Source organism: Eriocheir sinensis, chromosome 64 (assembly GCF_024679095.1).
Source record: "Eriocheir sinensis breed Jianghai 21 chromosome 64, ASM2467909v1, whole genome shotgun sequence".
In the NCBI taxonomy this organism is placed as follows: domain Eukaryota; kingdom Metazoa; phylum Arthropoda; class Malacostraca; order Decapoda; family Varunidae; genus Eriocheir; species Eriocheir sinensis.
The window spans coordinates 1,236,890-1,254,695 of NC_066572.1; the positions used below are offsets into that span (position 1 = coordinate 1,236,890).

Genomic DNA, 17,806 nt, shown 5'->3' on the forward strand with positions numbered 1-17,806 from the left:
GACAGCCGAAGCAAATTTTACATAAACTACAAGACGTCCAGCTAAGATAGGCATAAGAGACCTTGTATATGGTAAAAGCAAGGGGTCGGCAGTCTTATAAGTGTTCTGGGGGAAGGAATCGAACCCTAATATACTCGAGAACAGGTCACTTTAACCCGATCTTGGCTGGACGTCTCGTATATTACGCACTGAGGGAGACAAAGACACTGAGGTACGACACCCCATAATTAAAAAAACTAAAAAAAAATCTAACAAATTGCGTCCCAGAATCTGAGAGAAACCCCACAAACACAAAAAAAACTGCTCCAGCCCAGCCGGGCATGGTAACGTGGGACCTTAATATATATTAGAAGCAAGGTCAGTCTTGAAATGTGTTCTGGGAGGGAAACAATACCCAACTTACTGAAGAACAGGTCACAAAACCCTTTCGCCGCAGTCACATTATAAACAAAACATAAATGTGTAGAGAGAGAAAGTGGGGAGGAGGAAATACACAATGGAAGGAGATAAAATAAGAAATATATAAAAGGAAGGAAGAAGAGAGAGATGAGAAAGGTAGGGAGGGGGAGGAGGAAAAGAAGGTCACCTCAGGTAACCCTTGACCCTTGACGAGAGGAACGAAACCCCAGCAAAAAAAACAATGACAAAAGTAAGTACAAGAACTGGAATAGCAGGAGAATGGAGAAATATAGGAAGATGTGGATACAAGGAGGTTGAGATTAAGCAACTGGAAAGTGGAAGACGAGGCACAGTCCTTGAAAAAAATGGGAACAGCAAGAGAATGGATGAAGATAGGAAGATGCAGATAGTGTGGATAGGGAGAGGAAAGACTGACCAATAAGTGGATAAAACGACTTGAAGGAGCCAGACAGGGAAAGTGGAAGAAAGTGGAGTGGCGTAAAAGGAAAAATTTCTTACTGCTCTGAAGAAAATGAGACGAGAGGCACAGTCCTTGATAAAAATGGGACTAGCAGGAGACTGGATGAAGATAGGAGGATGTGGACAGTGTGGATGGAGGGAGGAAAGACTTTCCAATAAGTGGATCAAAGGACATGGAGGAGCTAGGAGTGGAAAGTGGAGTTACGTGATGGGAAATATTCGGAAGAAACTGAAAGCCGAGGTGGATTCCTACCAGACCAAAGGATGGAAGGATATGGATTGTGTGGACAGGAGGAGGAAAAGCAAGGCTGTAAGTGGATGTAATGTCAATGTAGACAGATGGATGATAGACATTGAGAGCATAGGCCTACCAGCTGGGGGGCACTATTATAAAGGGGAGTCATGAATTATTTTTATTAATCTTATGAAAAGTAAACCAGAATTTACAACAAGTCTGATGAATTCACAGGTGGGGGGGGCGAGAGAGAGAGAGAGAGAGAGAGAGAGAGAGAGAGAGAGAGAGAGAGAGATGATTTATTGAGGAATGACGGAAATAACAGGGAATGATATATAGACGAAATAATTATTAAGAAAGACACTGAGGTACTAACAACACCTATACGTAGAGGAGGGAAGTGAGGAGGAGGAGGAGGAGAGAGATTAAGGTAAGTAAAACAGAGGAGACGATGAGGATAAATATAAATGAAAGAAGTAAATAAAGAGGGAAGGATTAGAAATGAGAGAGAGAGAGAGAGAGAGAGAGAGAGAGAGAGAGAGAGAGAGAGAGAGAGAGAGAGAGGAAAAATTAAGATATGAGTATGGAATCTGAGGAAGAGAAGGAGGAAGGAACCCCAGCCATGGAGTCTACTGTCGTCAAGGAGCCGATTCAAGGTACGTCCCAAACTTTCCTTCCTGAGATCTATGAGGCAGACCCTTCCGCCCCTAACGTCAGCCTCTCCCAAAGGTCAATAAGATCAATCAAGTTCTCACGTGTCTTTTTTTAAAGATTCATGGTAAAGAGAAAGTTAAAATTACCACCTGGGTCATCAAACTACCCCTGGAAATGCTCACAACTCCTACGAAAGCTTGTCACACTATCACAGGGTCACAAAACTACCCCTGGAAATGCCCCAAATTCCTAGGAAGGCCTTGGCAAATGTGTGTTTCTTAGGTTCAAGGTACAGAGGAAGGGTCACACGACCACCAGAGTAAAAAAAACTAACCCTGAAAAGGCCCAAAACTCCTCCAAAAGCCTGGTCAAATGTGTTGTATAGAGGTTCATGGTACAGCAGAAGGGTCACACTACCAACAGTCATAAAACTACCCCTGGAAATGCCTCCCACCACTCCTGGGAAAGCCTTGTGAAATGTGTTCTATAGAGGTTCCTGGTACAGAGGAAGGGTCACACTACCACCAGGGTCATAAAACTACCCCTGGAAATGCCTCCCACAGCTCCTGGGAAAGGCTTGTCAAATGTGTTCGACAGAGGTTCATGGTACAGCAGAAGGGTCACTACCAACAGGGTCGTAAAACTACCCTCTCCCACAGCTCCTGAAGAGGCTTGTCAAATGTGTTTGACAGAGGTTCATGGTACAACAGTCCCTGGAAATGCCTCCCACAGCTCCTGGAAAAGCCTTGTCCAATGTGTTCTGCTTGAGTGCTGAGATGGCCCAGGAGTCTGTCCACACACTGTCCTTCCCTCATTATTAATCTTTTTTAATTCTGGCTATAGCAAATTAATTGATTAACCTTTGAAGTAAGTTCAGTAATAGTGTTGAAAAAGTACCATGAGAGGGAAAATCAAGAAAATGTAATAATTAAACTAATTCCAAGATTCATGACGACCATTTTAAGGAAATTAATCCATTTAAAGTCTCAGTACAGAGAACTTTTAGGTAATTCATATCACAAACATAAAATATTATTTCTTCCTCTTTGTAAGTCTAAAACGACCTTTTGTAAAAACTTTACATTCTTTGATGCCAAAAGATCATTTAAAAATAAGTAAGTAATTAAATACAAGTATGTAATTTTGGTTTTGATTTGTAATGTAGCAGCGACGGGCCAAATTTATGTCTTTGCCGTGTAGCACAGAGCAAATTGTTGCTTTTTGTGTAGTAGCACAGAAAGAATTTGTGTCTTTACCGTGTAGCATAGCAGCGCCAAATTGTGATTTAAACCCCCCAAAACAGATGATACATAATCTGATCACAAATGCTTTGATATATATTATGAAATGGTTTGTGTGAGGGGTGATTTTTTCTCATTTTTCTCGCTTGGAGGGACCATTAAGAAACATGATCCCCGCTGCTACCACTGGGTTAAACCTCTCAAGGTGACACTACCAATGGCTCTGAAGGAATAAGGCACAGGACTTTTATTGCAGAACCTGTACAGGGACCAGAACTGACCACTACATCAATAAAACTACCACTGGTGTCATCAAACTACCCCTGGAAATACCGAGAACTCCAACAAAAGTCTTCTCAAATGAGTGTTTCTCAGGTTCATGGTACAGAACAAGGGTCTCTCTACCACCAGTGTCATAAAACTACCCCTGGAAATGGTGAGAACTCCCACAAAAGTCTTCTCAAAAGTGTGTTTTTTAGGTTCATGGTACAGAAGCAGGGTCACACTACCAGCAGGGTCATCAAACTACCTCTGGAAATGCTGCAAACCTTCATGAAAGCCTCGTCAAATGTGTGTTTCTTAGGTTTATGGTACAGAAGGAGGGTGTCTCTCTACCACCAGGGTCATACAAGTGCAGCATACAATAACTAATGAGGGAGTCACCTATATGCCTGATGGAGGTCACAAAATCTGCAGTCAGAACCAGCTTCCCAGAATTCAGAATACCCAGGCTAAGACATTAGTGGCAACAGCTCCATACCATAGTGCCCTGATACTGCCGCTTCATGCCGTATAGCATAGTAAGAGACACTCGTAGGACTTGACAGAGGGAAAACAATGAACGAGGGAGTTGTCTTTACGCCCACTGACTACAAGGAGGCCACAAAATCTCCTGTGGTAATTAGTTTCCCGGGGAATAGAGTGACTCAACAGGACTTCCTAGACTACAGTGCCCTTGGAATATTAATTCATCACCAAACGCAAGGCACCGGGATCACCCTTCGGAGACTGCCTGCTTCATCTGGGGTATGGGGAAGGGGCAGGTTCATATCATTAAACATTGCCACACACGCACACACACTTGACAAGGCTTTCAGTGGAGTCTTTGACATTTCCAGGGTAGTTTTGTGACCCTGGAACCCATGAACCTAAACACACAGATTTGATATGGCTTTTGTAAAAGTTTTAGGCCTCCCTCTGTACCATGAAGAGAAACACACATTGGACAAGGCTTTCATTCCTAGGGGTAGGTTAATGTCTCTGGTGGTGGTTAAACCCTCCCTCTGTACCATGAAGAGAAACACACATTGGACAAGGCTTTCATTCCTAGGGGTAGTTTTATGACCCTGGTGGAAGTTCAACCCTCCCTCTGTACCATGAAGAGAAACACACATTTAACAAAGCTTTCCCAGGGGTAGTTTCATGACCCTGCTGGTAATCTGAACTTTCTTCTGTACCATGAACCTAAAAAACACACCCATTAGAGCTCGATTGATCTCCTTTTTGGCACGGAAATAATGATGTGGGAAGCAAGAGCACCTGAGAATAGTGAGCTGAGAGTCTTGGGTTAATATGAAGTTTATGGAAGCCAGGGTCCCTGTCAGTCAGCTAGTTAGTTAGTCAGTTCATTCATGAGTTAACCCCTTGAGTGCAGAAATTCCTATAAGAAGACATCACCAAGCTACAGGAATGGAACAAAAAGTGGCTGCTACAATTCAATGAAGAAAAACGTAAAGTCCTGCACTTGGGAGGGAATATCCAGCACACCAATACCACATGGGAAACACTCCACTATCCACCACAGAGGCAGAGAAAGACCTGGAAGTATATGTTACCAGGCTAACAGTGAAAACCAAATCCGTGCCAATCGCAGTAGATGGATTAAGACGTCTTAGAGGAGCGGAGTACATAGTCGCATTGCCATGGTTAATATTACAGCACAGAGTTTTACAATACTATTCACAACAGATCTTGCTTGGAAAAGTACAGCTTATGTCAGGGGAGGGGAACCTTTTCAGAGCGAGGGCCAGATGACACTCTCGGGAGCAGTCTACCGAAGCTGCATGGGTTTACGAGTGCCTGACTTTACGAGTGTTTTGATTCACAAGCAAAAAGTAATCACAAGTTTGGCTTGTGATCGGTGCCCTGGTGTACCCTGTTTGTACAAGTGGAAGACAGTGGCGTGGGTTCCCTTTGTTCGCTGCCAGACCTCAGGGGCGGATGCACCAAGCGTTTACTTCACAGTTTTGTGCCTCACCAACAAAGTGGGACTGACAGAGCTCCTTGCTATCAACTATATGTTGTTAACTGCCTTGAATTTGGCATTCACATAACACTGATGACATCATGAGGAGTGCCAGCAAGGGTATGCTGTCCACTGTGCCAATGTCACCACTCACAAAGCTCTCGTGTCGCCGATAACTACTGCCGCAGAGGTTTAATAAATGTAAAGGTACTATCATTTTTACATATAACTGTCTATAGATTGCGTGTTTCAAGTTGAAATATAACTTTGTGAGAAAGAGAAGCAAATCCCTTCATTAAATGTTGAGATACACGCCTTGACAGGTTGGGATAGCATATCCACCGATGCTGGCTGCTGCACTAGGAAGGGAATGATCACTGGAAAAAGGAGACCTTTTTGTACCAGTGGCAAACGTATAGGGGGGGGGGTGGAGGTAACCAAGGCCCTGGGTTGGGGGCGACATAGCTGGATATCAGAATATTGAATTGTAAAAAATATAAAATAAAATAAAATTCTTCAGCTGAGTCAGTGTGTGATTTTAGCTGTGCTGTTCCCAGAAAGTACATGCAGTGTAGACACTCTGCTCTTCTCACTGCCTTAGAGGTCATTTAATTGTGTTCCCCAGCCTGACATTTGATAGCTGTCAGAAGGTAGGGGAAGGCCTCCCTCCTCTACCTCGCTACACAATGGTCAGGTTTTCCAAACTATTTAATCTTCCATATTTGGCAAGGCTTTCCAAGGAGTCTTTGACATTTCCAGGAGTATAGTTTTATGACCAGGTGGTAGTTTGACCCTTCCTCTGTACCCTGAACCTAAAGAAACACATATTTGGCAAGGCTTTCCAAGGAGTCTTTGACATTTCCAGGAGTATAGTTTTATGACCAGGTGGTAGGTTGACCCTTCCTCTGTACCCTGAACCTAAAGAAACACATATTTGGCAAGGCTTTCCAAGGAGTCTTTGACATTTCCAGGAGTATAGTTTTATGACCAGGTGGTAGTTTGACCCTTCCTCTGTACCCTGAACATGAAGAAACACTCATTAGAACCCGATTGCCCCCCTCTTTGACCTTCAGAAATACAGAACATAGTTGACATGAGAAGCGAGTGTCTTATAATACCAATCCGAGGATATAGTTAATATTGTGTCATCAAAACCCAGATTAAATTCAAACCTCTCCTGCGTCCATCCCACTCTGATTGGGCTCATGTTAACGCCGCCCCGCACTGTGACGCCTTGTTTAAGAGGCCCCCGAGCCAAGAAGGACGGAACAGAGAGGGAGAAAGCTGTTGCTGAGAGGGAGAAAATATAAGAAAGATTTTAATGGAAGCGACCAAGATATAGATAGATAGATATTGGGAGAGAGAGAGAGAGAGAGAGAGAGAGAGAGAGAGAGAGAGAGAGAGAGAATTACCTCCACTAAATCTGATACACAAAGTCTAAATGGATGTATATAACCCCCTCCCCTTGCAGCCATGGACCCCCCTAACCAAACTATCCCAACAATACTGTAAGCTACCTCATGGGGGCCTTCGCCCATTCAACCCCCTAATAGGGGGCTGTGCGCCCATGGACCCCCCTAATGAAACAGACCAGCTATAATGTAAGCTATCTAATGGGGGCCTTCTCCCCCTCGACAACTTAACAAAACTACAAAAAACATCACACTTTCCCTCCTTATTATAAAAATTCCTTGATTGCTCGTTAACCATTTTAGAAAAAAATAAATTAACACTCACCAATGGGTTCCTCCTGTGTTCCTCATCTTCTTCTTCCTCCTCCTCCTCTTCTTCGTTTGGTAGTGTCTGCAAATCAAGTTCGGTGTCAATTAACTGTGTAAACATTAACATACTTTTTTTTTACAGTAAACAGTTCAAGAAAAAAAAGAACCAATAATGAAAAAAAGCCCGTCACTCCAAAAAGATATCATTATAAATTGTGCGCAACAACTTCAGCATGCGGCGGTGTACCCAGTGCAGTCCAGCCCACTATCACAAGTCTACAACAGTAGTTATAATATTGCCATACCGGCTTGATTGTCCTACGCCATAGCGGCTTGATTTGGCGGGGCAAGGGAGCGTGGGGCGGGGGCGGAAAGACATCCGTAGTATCCTACGCCATAGCGGCTTGATTTGGCGGGGCACGGGAGCGTGGGGCGGGGGCGGAAAGACATCCGTAGTATCCTACGCCATAGCGGCTTGATTTGGCGGGGCAAGGGAGCGTGGGGCGGAAAGACATCCGTAGTATCCTACGCCATAGCGGCGTGATTTGGCGGGGCAACGGAGCGTGGGGCGGGGGCGGAAAGACATCCGTAGTATCCTACGCCATAGCGGCTTGATTTGGCGGGGCAAGGGAGCGTGGGGCGGGACAGAGAGGGATCGGCAGTGACAGGCTATGGGGAGGGAGCGAGGGATGTGCTATGGTGCGGTTGGTGGGAGGTGACGAGTCCGGGAGCGGCGAGACATGGGCTGCGCCATGCCTCGTTCTGTCTTAGAGGGAGCGTGTAGGGTGAAGTAGTGACGCCATGCTGAGATGCTATACTTAACAGTTACGCCTTTGTTACCTGTTAGCTTTGCACACACACACACACACACACACACACACACACACACACACACACACGCATGGTAAATAAGAGTCTGAGATTAATCAAGTACACAAAGTTGTGTTGTGTACATTAAAACTCTGTCTTTGAGAAAGAAAGTATAGTAACTGTATCTTTTTATTTTGGGGAAGATGATGTATAAGTAACCGCACACATGTTAAACATAGAGTTTGAGGTTAAGCATATACGTTAAGTACACAAAAAACACAAAGTTATGTTAAGAAAAGGAGAGAGAGAAAATGAGGAGAAAAGGAGAGGAAGAGAAAAGAGAAAAGGAGAAAGAGAGGAGAAAAGGAGAAAGAGAGGATAAAAGGAGAGAGAGAAAAGACGAAGATGAAAAAGGACAAAGAGAAAGGAAGAAAGAGAAATTATATGAACGACGGGGAGTTGGCTTATGGTAGCACGTGCAAACACTGTCACAGTTGAAAATATACTATGGAAGATGGCGATGATGGGAAAGTCGTTACGTAAAATTCGCTACACACCTGCTTCCGCCCTTCACCCCCCCCCACCGCATCCCACCCTCCTCTAGCAGATGTGTTAGGTATCTCCCACTCTCCCGCGTTAGGCGAACAAAGCTGAGCCCTGGTGGGGAACGGCTTAACGTCACGGTGTTGACTCGTCTCTGTTGCGGGATGATGGTATATTTCTCGTGAGAATGAGAAGCAATGCTTTGTGTAAACAGTGTGGGAGACGAAAGTCGTTTAGTGGATCGTGTCGGTCGTGTGTCAACAGTGACCGCCGTGGAGATGACTCATTGTTTAAACATTGTGGGAGACGTTTCACATCTCTCCTTCCGTCCATGAGTGTTCTTCACCACGAGCTAACAATGCAGAAAAACTCTGTGAAAGCTGTGGAATGGTATTCGGCGGGATACATCTGCACCCCCTCCCCCCTTTCCCGCGTTTTTCCGGGCGTCAAGATAAAGAATTAAACTACCACCGCGATAGTCTTTATATAAGGAATAGTTAAAATGAAAAGGATTTTATGATTTTTATTGATATCTAGTGAGAAACTAACATGCCAAAATCTTATATTAGCTTAATGCAGGTCGATTATTTTTCGTTTGTGTTAAATCCAAACTTAATCCAGTCTGAATAGTTAAACCATTACATGAACACAATAAATTTTGAATTACACTCTAAAAATACATCTTAATTCTGGATGAGAGGGATTCAGACAAGTTATAGTACACACATATGGCATACATGATAATAATAATAATAATAATAATAATAATAATAATAATAACATTGTTAAAATGCATCTTAATTCTGGATGAGAGGGATAATTCAGACAAGTTATAGTACACACACAGGGCATACATGATAATAATAATAATAATAATAATAATATTGCAACGTTCTGTGGATCATATGTACGTTTCTACTACCTAGTTACCACGTCCCCATCACCTTTTAAGAACCCTTTTACTACATCCCATTACGCCAATGCTATGTATTGGTACCTTTAATGTGCATATTCCCACAACCTTTCTGATAATCGGGGGGGGGGGGCTTCGTGGTGCAGTGGTTAGCACACTCGGCTCATAACCGAGAGAGACCAGGTTCGATTCCCGGGCGGAGTGGAAAAATTTTGCTGGGATTAAACCTTCCCATACTCATATCCTTGAGCATGCGAAGACAATGAAGTGTAAAAAAAAACTTGCTTTTTTATCTCGTAGAGGAAGAAATACAATCACAAAGGAGTAGGTCTAGTAGGTCATTGCGTTTTTTTTGTGTGTGTGTTTTTGCTACGTTACTGTTACCTTTAGTGTGAATATTGCCACATTCTTCCTACTAAGCACACCATTACCTTTCTGCTACGTTTCTTGCAACGGTTCCTTCTATTACCTGTGTCATACATCATATCTTCGTTAACTGCTCACAGTCACATAACCATAAATTTTACTTTTCGTTAATGCATATAAACGACGCTGAAAATCAATGTAGTTACACTTGAAGATGAGATGATCGTAAAAATCTAACTTGTTCTTAGTCAGCAAATGAGCAAAGATAAGACAAGACAAGACATTCTTAACTTATTATATTTTATTCATACTTTTCTCCTTTCTCTTTTTTTTTTTTTTGTGTGTGTGGGGCGGAAATCAGTATATGCAATCCAATATAACACATTTATTTAGAACATGTCAAAGTGCTAATTATTGAGAGGGTGATTTTTTTTTTTCTATTTGAAAAAACAAAACAAAAAACAGACAGAATAATATAGTTCGCTAGTTAAGGCACTTGTTCTTTCCAGACATTATGGAAATGATTTTGATGACGGTAAAATCTTGAACTCCATATAAGCATTGTAACGCTGTTACCTTCACTAATTCCACACATTCATTTGCTTACGGAAGGATATAATAAGAAAGAAAAGATAGTTATACTTTGAGCTTTCAGAAAAATAGGTAATTTAATCTACAACTTTAACTATATTTTTTTCCTAGACACTTAAAAAAAAACTCCCATAACATGACACACAATTGTCAAAATGAATCTTAAGTACATTAGGAAGCAGAGTATGCACTTTTTAGGGGGTATAGAAAAATGATTTTGCTGGGAGTAAACCTTCCCATACTCATATCCTTGAGCATGCCAAGACAATGGTGTGAAAAAAAAAAAAAAAAAAAAAAAAAACTAGGTATTGCTCGTAAAGGAAGAAATACAATCACAAAGGAGTAAGTCAAGCTGTCAATTACACCAACAACAACACCAACAACAACAAAAAAAAAAAAAAAAAAAAAAAAAAAAAAAAGATATATACTTTCCCCTGAAATAAAATGATCTTATCGAGCAAATATATTATAATATTTTACCTAATTCATTAAGGACAAGGTCAACAATACCAAGGGATTATAGTGGGTCCTATTAGAGTAGTGTGGAATGGAACCAAACCACAGTAAACCACAGGATTAGGTCAACAATATAAGTGTATCTCCAAGATCCTATTAGAAAGCAGTATGTAATGGAACCCAAACACCAGGAAACCATGGAGTTAATGTGATCAACGCATGATACTCAGATATGGAGGAAAATTAGAGAACCATATTTTTTTTATCAATTAATGTGACCAGTAATGTTAATTTTTATAACCAGAGACCAATGAGGACTAAAATATTTATGTATTTCTGTATTGCCAGAACACTTTAAACCTAGAGAAAGGACGCGGATAACCATGTGCCTGAACCGGGCCTTCAGAGAAAACTTATCAAAACGTACTGGAGGAAACCAATTAGTTAATGTATGGAAGGGTATTAGTGACATGTCATCATGTATAACTAAGGTGGGCAGAACTCACTCTCTTATGTGCTTAGCGTATTATTAATCTTTTCACCTGTTGATGATCATTACCAAAAGGGAATACACACTAAATAAATAGAAGATAAGTGAATGTAAAACAAGTACCAAATTAAGCATGTTAGAAACCAGACAGGCTCTACAGTATTCCGGACATACAGGCTGACAATCAATGATCTAGCATTGTTGAAACCGACAGCTTAATAGGGAATATATTACTGGATTACCTTATCCTAATCTTAGCGTATCCTATGCATCATCAAATATTGTATGCAGAGAAAATAAAGGAGTTACCAAATGACTAGCAAATTAAACTGAAAATAAAAGAGTACGACAAGTACATATCAATTTTGGTTACACATAGTATCAAAAGATAAAAAAAAGTTCATTGATTAGGATCAGGTATGTAAAAGGGAATTGCAGGTCAAAAACTAAATACATGGAATTCACAGTATATACAGTAAACTGAGTAAAATTACAGAAAAAATAAATAAATAAACCAATAAACATTACGTTTCAATGAATATTGTTGATATAAATTCTTCCTGGAAGACTTTGATTATTGAAAAATAAATCCTCCCACTTGTGAACACTGTGATCAGTAGTTCTTAATACCAGTATTTCATGATCTTTAATTCAATTAGGGTGAATATTTCCTCTATTACCACTTTTCCTTTTGGAATTTTATTCTTCCACTTGATAGTTTTAAACACTTTTGAGTGTTTTGATGTCTCAGTTGTTGTAAAAATGAATAATAAGCATACTATGACAATTGGGGAGATTGTATTACTCACGCGCCGACATCTCGTTTTCTACTCAGCCAACTGCTCTTTTGTTGCTATACGTTACATGTTACGTTACGTTACGTCACGTTACATAATGCGTTATATATTTTCTACTACCCTTTAAACCTTCCGTAAAAAAGAACATTGGGAGTGTATAGATGAAAACAACGGTAAATCTTTCCTCTATTCGCGGGTTCTCTTTTTTTTCTTTCTATTTTTTCCACTGACAGAATTTAAGCTCTTTAGTGTTTTGAAGCATCATTTGTTGTGGAAATGAATACTTGCCGTTATATGACCACGTCAACGGAGTTAAGATTGGTGATACCTCAATATACTCAAAAAGGCTTAACAATTATCAAATGGAAGAAAAATACAAAAAAAACCCAGGAAATAATAATAAAGGAAAGAAATACCAAAGTGTGAAAATAGACATGAAATGTTGAAATGGACGTGACCATGATGTCTCAATAGGACTTAAAGCGTACCTAGCATAGCCTATCCATCTATTTGACATGGTTATATTATAGTTAATATTCATTTGCACAACAAATGACGCCTCAAAACACTCAAAAGGGTTTAAAACTATCAGATGGAAGAAAAAAAGGTGCATCACCAATAGAAGCGCTGAAGTCATCCTCAAGCTTTACTTAGCACTAGTTAGAGTTCATCTCGATTATGTGGTTCAGTTTTGGTCAGTCCATTAAGAATGGATATCAAGATGTTAGAATCTGTACAGAGTAAGATGAAAAAAAAGTGATTCAAAGGACGGAAAACTTTCCATATGAGGATAGACTTTAGCATTTAAATCTGCATTCTCTAGAGAAGCGAAGGTTACGAGAAGACGTGACTGACATTTATAAAGGGATGAAGGGCTTTAATAGGGTTTTTTGTTGTTAAATAGTCGGGTAATGCATGTAGCAGTGGGTTTAAGATAGATAAATTCAGATTCAACAAAGACATGGACAAGCATTGGTTTACCAAAAGAGGTGTGGATTAGTGGAATAGGCTTGGTAGTCATGTTGTGCGTGACAGTATCATAAATACATTCAAGAAGAACTTGAATAAATTCATGGCTAGTGAGGTAAGCTGGAGTTAGGCACACAGGACTTATCGAGGAAAGAAACAATACAGGGTACATTGGAGGGGTTATCCTAGTAAATTCGACAGTTGGATAGATGCTTCTGCTTTGCTAAGGTATGACGCAAGAACCCCTTATTCTGCAGCATAAAGACCTGATTTTTCTACTCAGTCACTTATCCCCCAAACTGAGAAAGGATCTGATAAAAGGACTGAAAAAGAAGGAAATTGAATGCATATCTGAAATTTTCTCGAATTTTTTAAAAAAGCGACTGACGGATAAGACTAACGTAATAAACAAATTGAAGAAATTTAGGAAAGACATTCGTGCAGTGGCCTTAAAAAAGACTCCCGTCTTTAAAAAAAAAAGCAATCTTACTCTCGCAAAGAGGGGGTAGTATTTTGATGACTCTTCTACCACTTGTCACGTCGGTGATTTCAGGTTTACTGCCAAAATGAAAGAATATTGCCTTGTTCCAGTGTCCATCGCTGAAAAATACATGTACAATATGAACGATACCACCCCCGCCGCCGTTTCTACCGCTCCCGCTGTCGTCACTACTCCACCCGTACCCCCGCGTCTAAGTCACAGATCTTCTTTACCTGCACGTACAAATCCACCGCTAGACGACTTGATTCGTGTTGCGGTGAATCCCGCTTATCGGGAATATGGAGTATCACTCATGAAGTTACTGGATGGAAAACCTAATATAGCCTGGGATGAAAAGGGTAATTTTTTACCACCCTTTTCAGGTCTGAATATTATACATTTGATTAATAACCTGGGCAATCCCAAAGGTAAATTCTCGAGTGAGGAGCAGTCTTTGCTTTCCATGCTCTTTCGCCTCACTCAATTATCTCCTGATGCCATAAGAAATGTCAGACAAAGAAAAAAGAGAATTTATTAAGGAGAGAGAGGATTTATTGAGTAGAGAGGGGATTTATTGAGGAGAGAGAGAGGATTTATTGAGAAGGGAGAGGATTTATTGAGGAGAGAGAGAGAGAGAGAGAGAGAGAGAGAGAGAGAGAGAGAGAGAGAGAGAGAGAGAGAGAGAGAGAGAGAGAGAGATTTATTGAGGAGAGAGAAAAGATTTATTGAGGAGAGAGGATTTATTGAGGAGAGAGAGGGAATTTATTGAGGAGAGAGAGAGAGAGAGAGAGAGAGAGAGAGAGAGAGAGAGAGAGAGAGAGAGAGAGAGAGAGAGAGAGAGAGAGAGAGAGAGAGAGAGAGAGAGGATTTATTGAGAGAGAGAGAGAGAGATTGAGAGAGAGAGAGAGAGAGAGAGAGAGAATTTATTGAGAGAGATTTATTGAGAGAGAGAGAGATTTATTGAGGAGAGAGAGAGAGAGAGAGAGAGAGAGATTTAGAGAGAGAGAGAGAGAGAGAGAGAGAGAGAGAGAGAGAGAGAGAGAATTTATTGAGAAGAGAGACGATTTATTGAGAAGAGAGAGGTTTTAGTGAGGAGAGAGGGGATTTATTGAGAGAGAGAGAGAGAGATTTATTGAGAGAGAGAGAGAGAGAGAGGGGATTTATTGAGGAGAGAGGGGATTTATTGAGGAGAGGAGATTTATTGAGAGGATTTATTGAGGAGAGAGAGAGAGAGAGAGAGAGAGAGAGAGAGAGAGAGAGAGAGAGAGAGAGAGATTGATTGAGAGGGAGAGAGAGAGAGAGAGATTGATTGAGAGGGAGAGAGAGAGAGAGATTGATTGAGAGGGAGAGAGAGAGAGAGATTGATTGAGAGGGAGAGAGAGAGAGAGAGAGAGAGAGAGAGAGATTTATTGAGGAGAGAGGATTTATTGAGAGAGGAGAGAGAGAGAGGATTTATTGAGAGAGAGAGAGAGAGAGAGAGAGAGAGAGAGAGAGAGAGAGAGAGAGAGAGAGAGAGAGTCTTTATTGGGGAGAGAGTATTTATTGAGAGAGAGAGAGAGGATATATATAGGAGAGAGAGAGAGAGAGAGAGAGAGAGAGAGAGAGAGAGAGAGAGATTTATTGAGAGAGAGGATTTATTGAGAGAGAGAGAGAGAGAGAGAGAGAGGGGGGATTTATTGAGGAGAGAGAGAGGGGATTTATTGAGGAGAGAGAGAGAGAGAGAGAGAGAGAGAGATTTATTGAGAGAGAGAGAGAGAGTGAGAGATTTATTGAGAGAGAGAGAGATTTTTTGAGAGAGAGATTTATTGAGGTGAGGATTTATTGAGGAGAGAGAGAGAGAGAGAGATTTATTGAGAGAGAGAGAGAGATTTATTGAGAGAGAGAGAGAGAGAGAGAGAGAGAGAGAGAGAGAGAGAGAGAGAGAGAGAGAGAGAGAGAGAGAGAGAGAGAGAGAGAGAGAGGATGAACAAAATACTATATGATAGACAAGAACATTTAGATAATCTTAATTACCAGGCACACCATGAGGCACTCAACGGGAGAGAGGAAGTCCTCCACCTCTTCAAGCTAACCTCCACAATGGGTTAAGTAGCTCACTCCTTCAGACACTTCCCTAAGGTATAAAATCTCCTTCAACGAATGTATTTTCCTCCCTTACTGACGTACAGAATCTTCATCCTAAGAGCTGCTATAGAAAGGTTACTAAGGTAGGTATACTTAGATGCCTCACTCCTTAACATCAGATATTTCCAAAGGCCAAAAATGAGGTCAGTTAGGTCTTATTGAATGTTTTGGTAAGGTCTTGGTTCAGAAGAATGGTCACACTACCACCAGGGTCATTAAACTACCCCTGGAAATGCCCCAAACTCCTCCGAAAGCCTTTTCAAATATGTGTTTTTCAGGTTCATGGTAGTGTTGCACCGATTAATCGGTAAGAAATCGGTAATCGGCCTAATCGGCCACTTTGCCGATTAATCGGTAATCGGTCTTTTGACCGATTAATCGGGGCCGATTATTATTTTTTCTCTCTTTTATAGTACAGTGTACATAACACAATATTGATAATGTTAATGTAAGGATGGTGATGTTACCAAAACTCTGATGCCTTTCCACAGCATTTATTTCCAACAAGTCCATATGCAAATGTATATTATGTAATTCAAATTGATATATAAAATTATGATATGAACTGAAGCACTGGTATTTGCTTCAACTTTGAAACTAGAAAAAAAAATCAACATATTACTTTATATTACAACCAAGAAATATTATATGCCTATTTCAACTTGCTTAGTACAGTAACTGAGTAATGTCCTTCACCAAGCCTGCCGTGCATATGGAAGTAAGTTATTGTAATATATCATGAAAAGTATGGAACTAGACAAGTGATTTTACTCAGCACTTGACGTTAAACACTCTTAAATTGTAATGTAAAAACATTAATTGGGTAACATCCTTCACCATGCCTGCCGTGCATAAGACAGTAAATTAGTAGAAAACTTGAGAGATTGATAAACTTTCTGTACACTACCATTTCTAGTAGCATCTAGGATCACCACAAGAACGAGAAAACTGGCAAATTCTAACATATTAAAATCAGGATGTTTCCACAAAGCAAGGCTAAATTATATGTAACAAATTACTAGACGTATTTGTTCTCCATGTGCATTTCTTCTGTTCATGGTACAGAAGTCACATTACCAGAAGGGTCATTAAACTACCCCTGGAAATGCCCCAGACTCCTCCAAAAGCCTTGCCATGTATGTGCTGCTGGGTGCAATACAGGCTTAGTCCTCACGCAGGAGCCCAGCCAATGCGAGACTAGACTAGCCGTGCCGTGTGAGGTCAGAGCGTCAAAATACAATTAACCCGGTATCAGCGACGGGCCAATTTTATGGCTTTACCGTGTAGCAGCGACGGGCCAAATTTTTGCCATGACATAAACCCCCTAAAATAGATGATACATAGGGTCGCCTTTGGAGGGACCCAAAACTTCTCGGGTTTAACTCGTAATACTTTGCACAGTCCCAACACTTATTTTTCCTTCTCATGTATTACCTATAGATAACATAGGAGAGGGAGGGAGTCCAACACCCAAACAGACTATTTGAAATGATTATACTGAAGTCGTTTGATCCTAATTCTGTCCTTTCATGTTTTTTTTCATTATTTCCAGGGGTAGATTTGTGACCTCGATGGTAGTTTGATCCTTCCTCTGTATCATGAACCTAAAAACACAGATTTGCCAAGGTTTTCGTAGGAGTTTTGAACATTTCCAGGAGCATTTTGTGGCCCTGGTGGTAGTGTGACCCTTCCTCTGTACCATGAACCTATAGAAACACACATTTGTAAAGGATTTCCTAGGAGTTGTGGGCATTTCCAGGGGTAGTTTTGTGGCCCTGGTGGTAGTGTGACCCTTCCTCTGTACCATGACCCTGAAGAAACACACATCTGGCAAGGCCTTCCTAGGAATTGTGGGCATTTCCAGGGGTAGTTTTATAACCCTGGTGCTGGCCTAACCCTTCTTCAGTTGCATGAACCCCACAAAACACTCATTGCAACCCAACTGATCCCCTCTTTAGCCCTTAGAAATAGCTGATGTAAGAAGCAAAACTGTCTTACTATACTGGCCAAAGACATGCCCAAGTTGGTGGCAATGCAGACCCCACAAGACCGCCACAAAGTCATCATTATCCTTGACGGTGAAGGCCTCAGTCATCATCAAATAGCACAGCCGATTAGTGTGTCCATCTCTAACGTATGAATGGGTCTGCAGACATGTGGCCACAGGCTCCACTAGTGACAGGCCTCAAAGCCTTGCAGCAGATTTTTAACAGTGTAATCACAGCAGGGGTGCATAGACTCATTATTAAATAGATACCTATCATCCTCATATATCGTATAGCTATGGTGCA

General features: G+C 41.1%; 1 long non-coding RNA gene across 2 annotated transcripts in view; it reads right to left on the bottom strand.

Moving 5' to 3' along the window:
* LOC126987168 (uncharacterized) overlaps positions 1 to 17,806 on the bottom strand; it is a 42,206-nt gene that overhangs the window by 1,815 nt on the left and 22,585 nt on the right. For both annotated transcript variants that reach the window (XR_007740312.1, XR_007740311.1), the window contains one exon: positions 6,992 to 7,057. This is a non-coding gene — a long non-coding RNA (uncharacterized LOC126987168). The remainder of the gene's footprint in view (positions 1 to 6,991; positions 7,058 to 17,806) is intronic.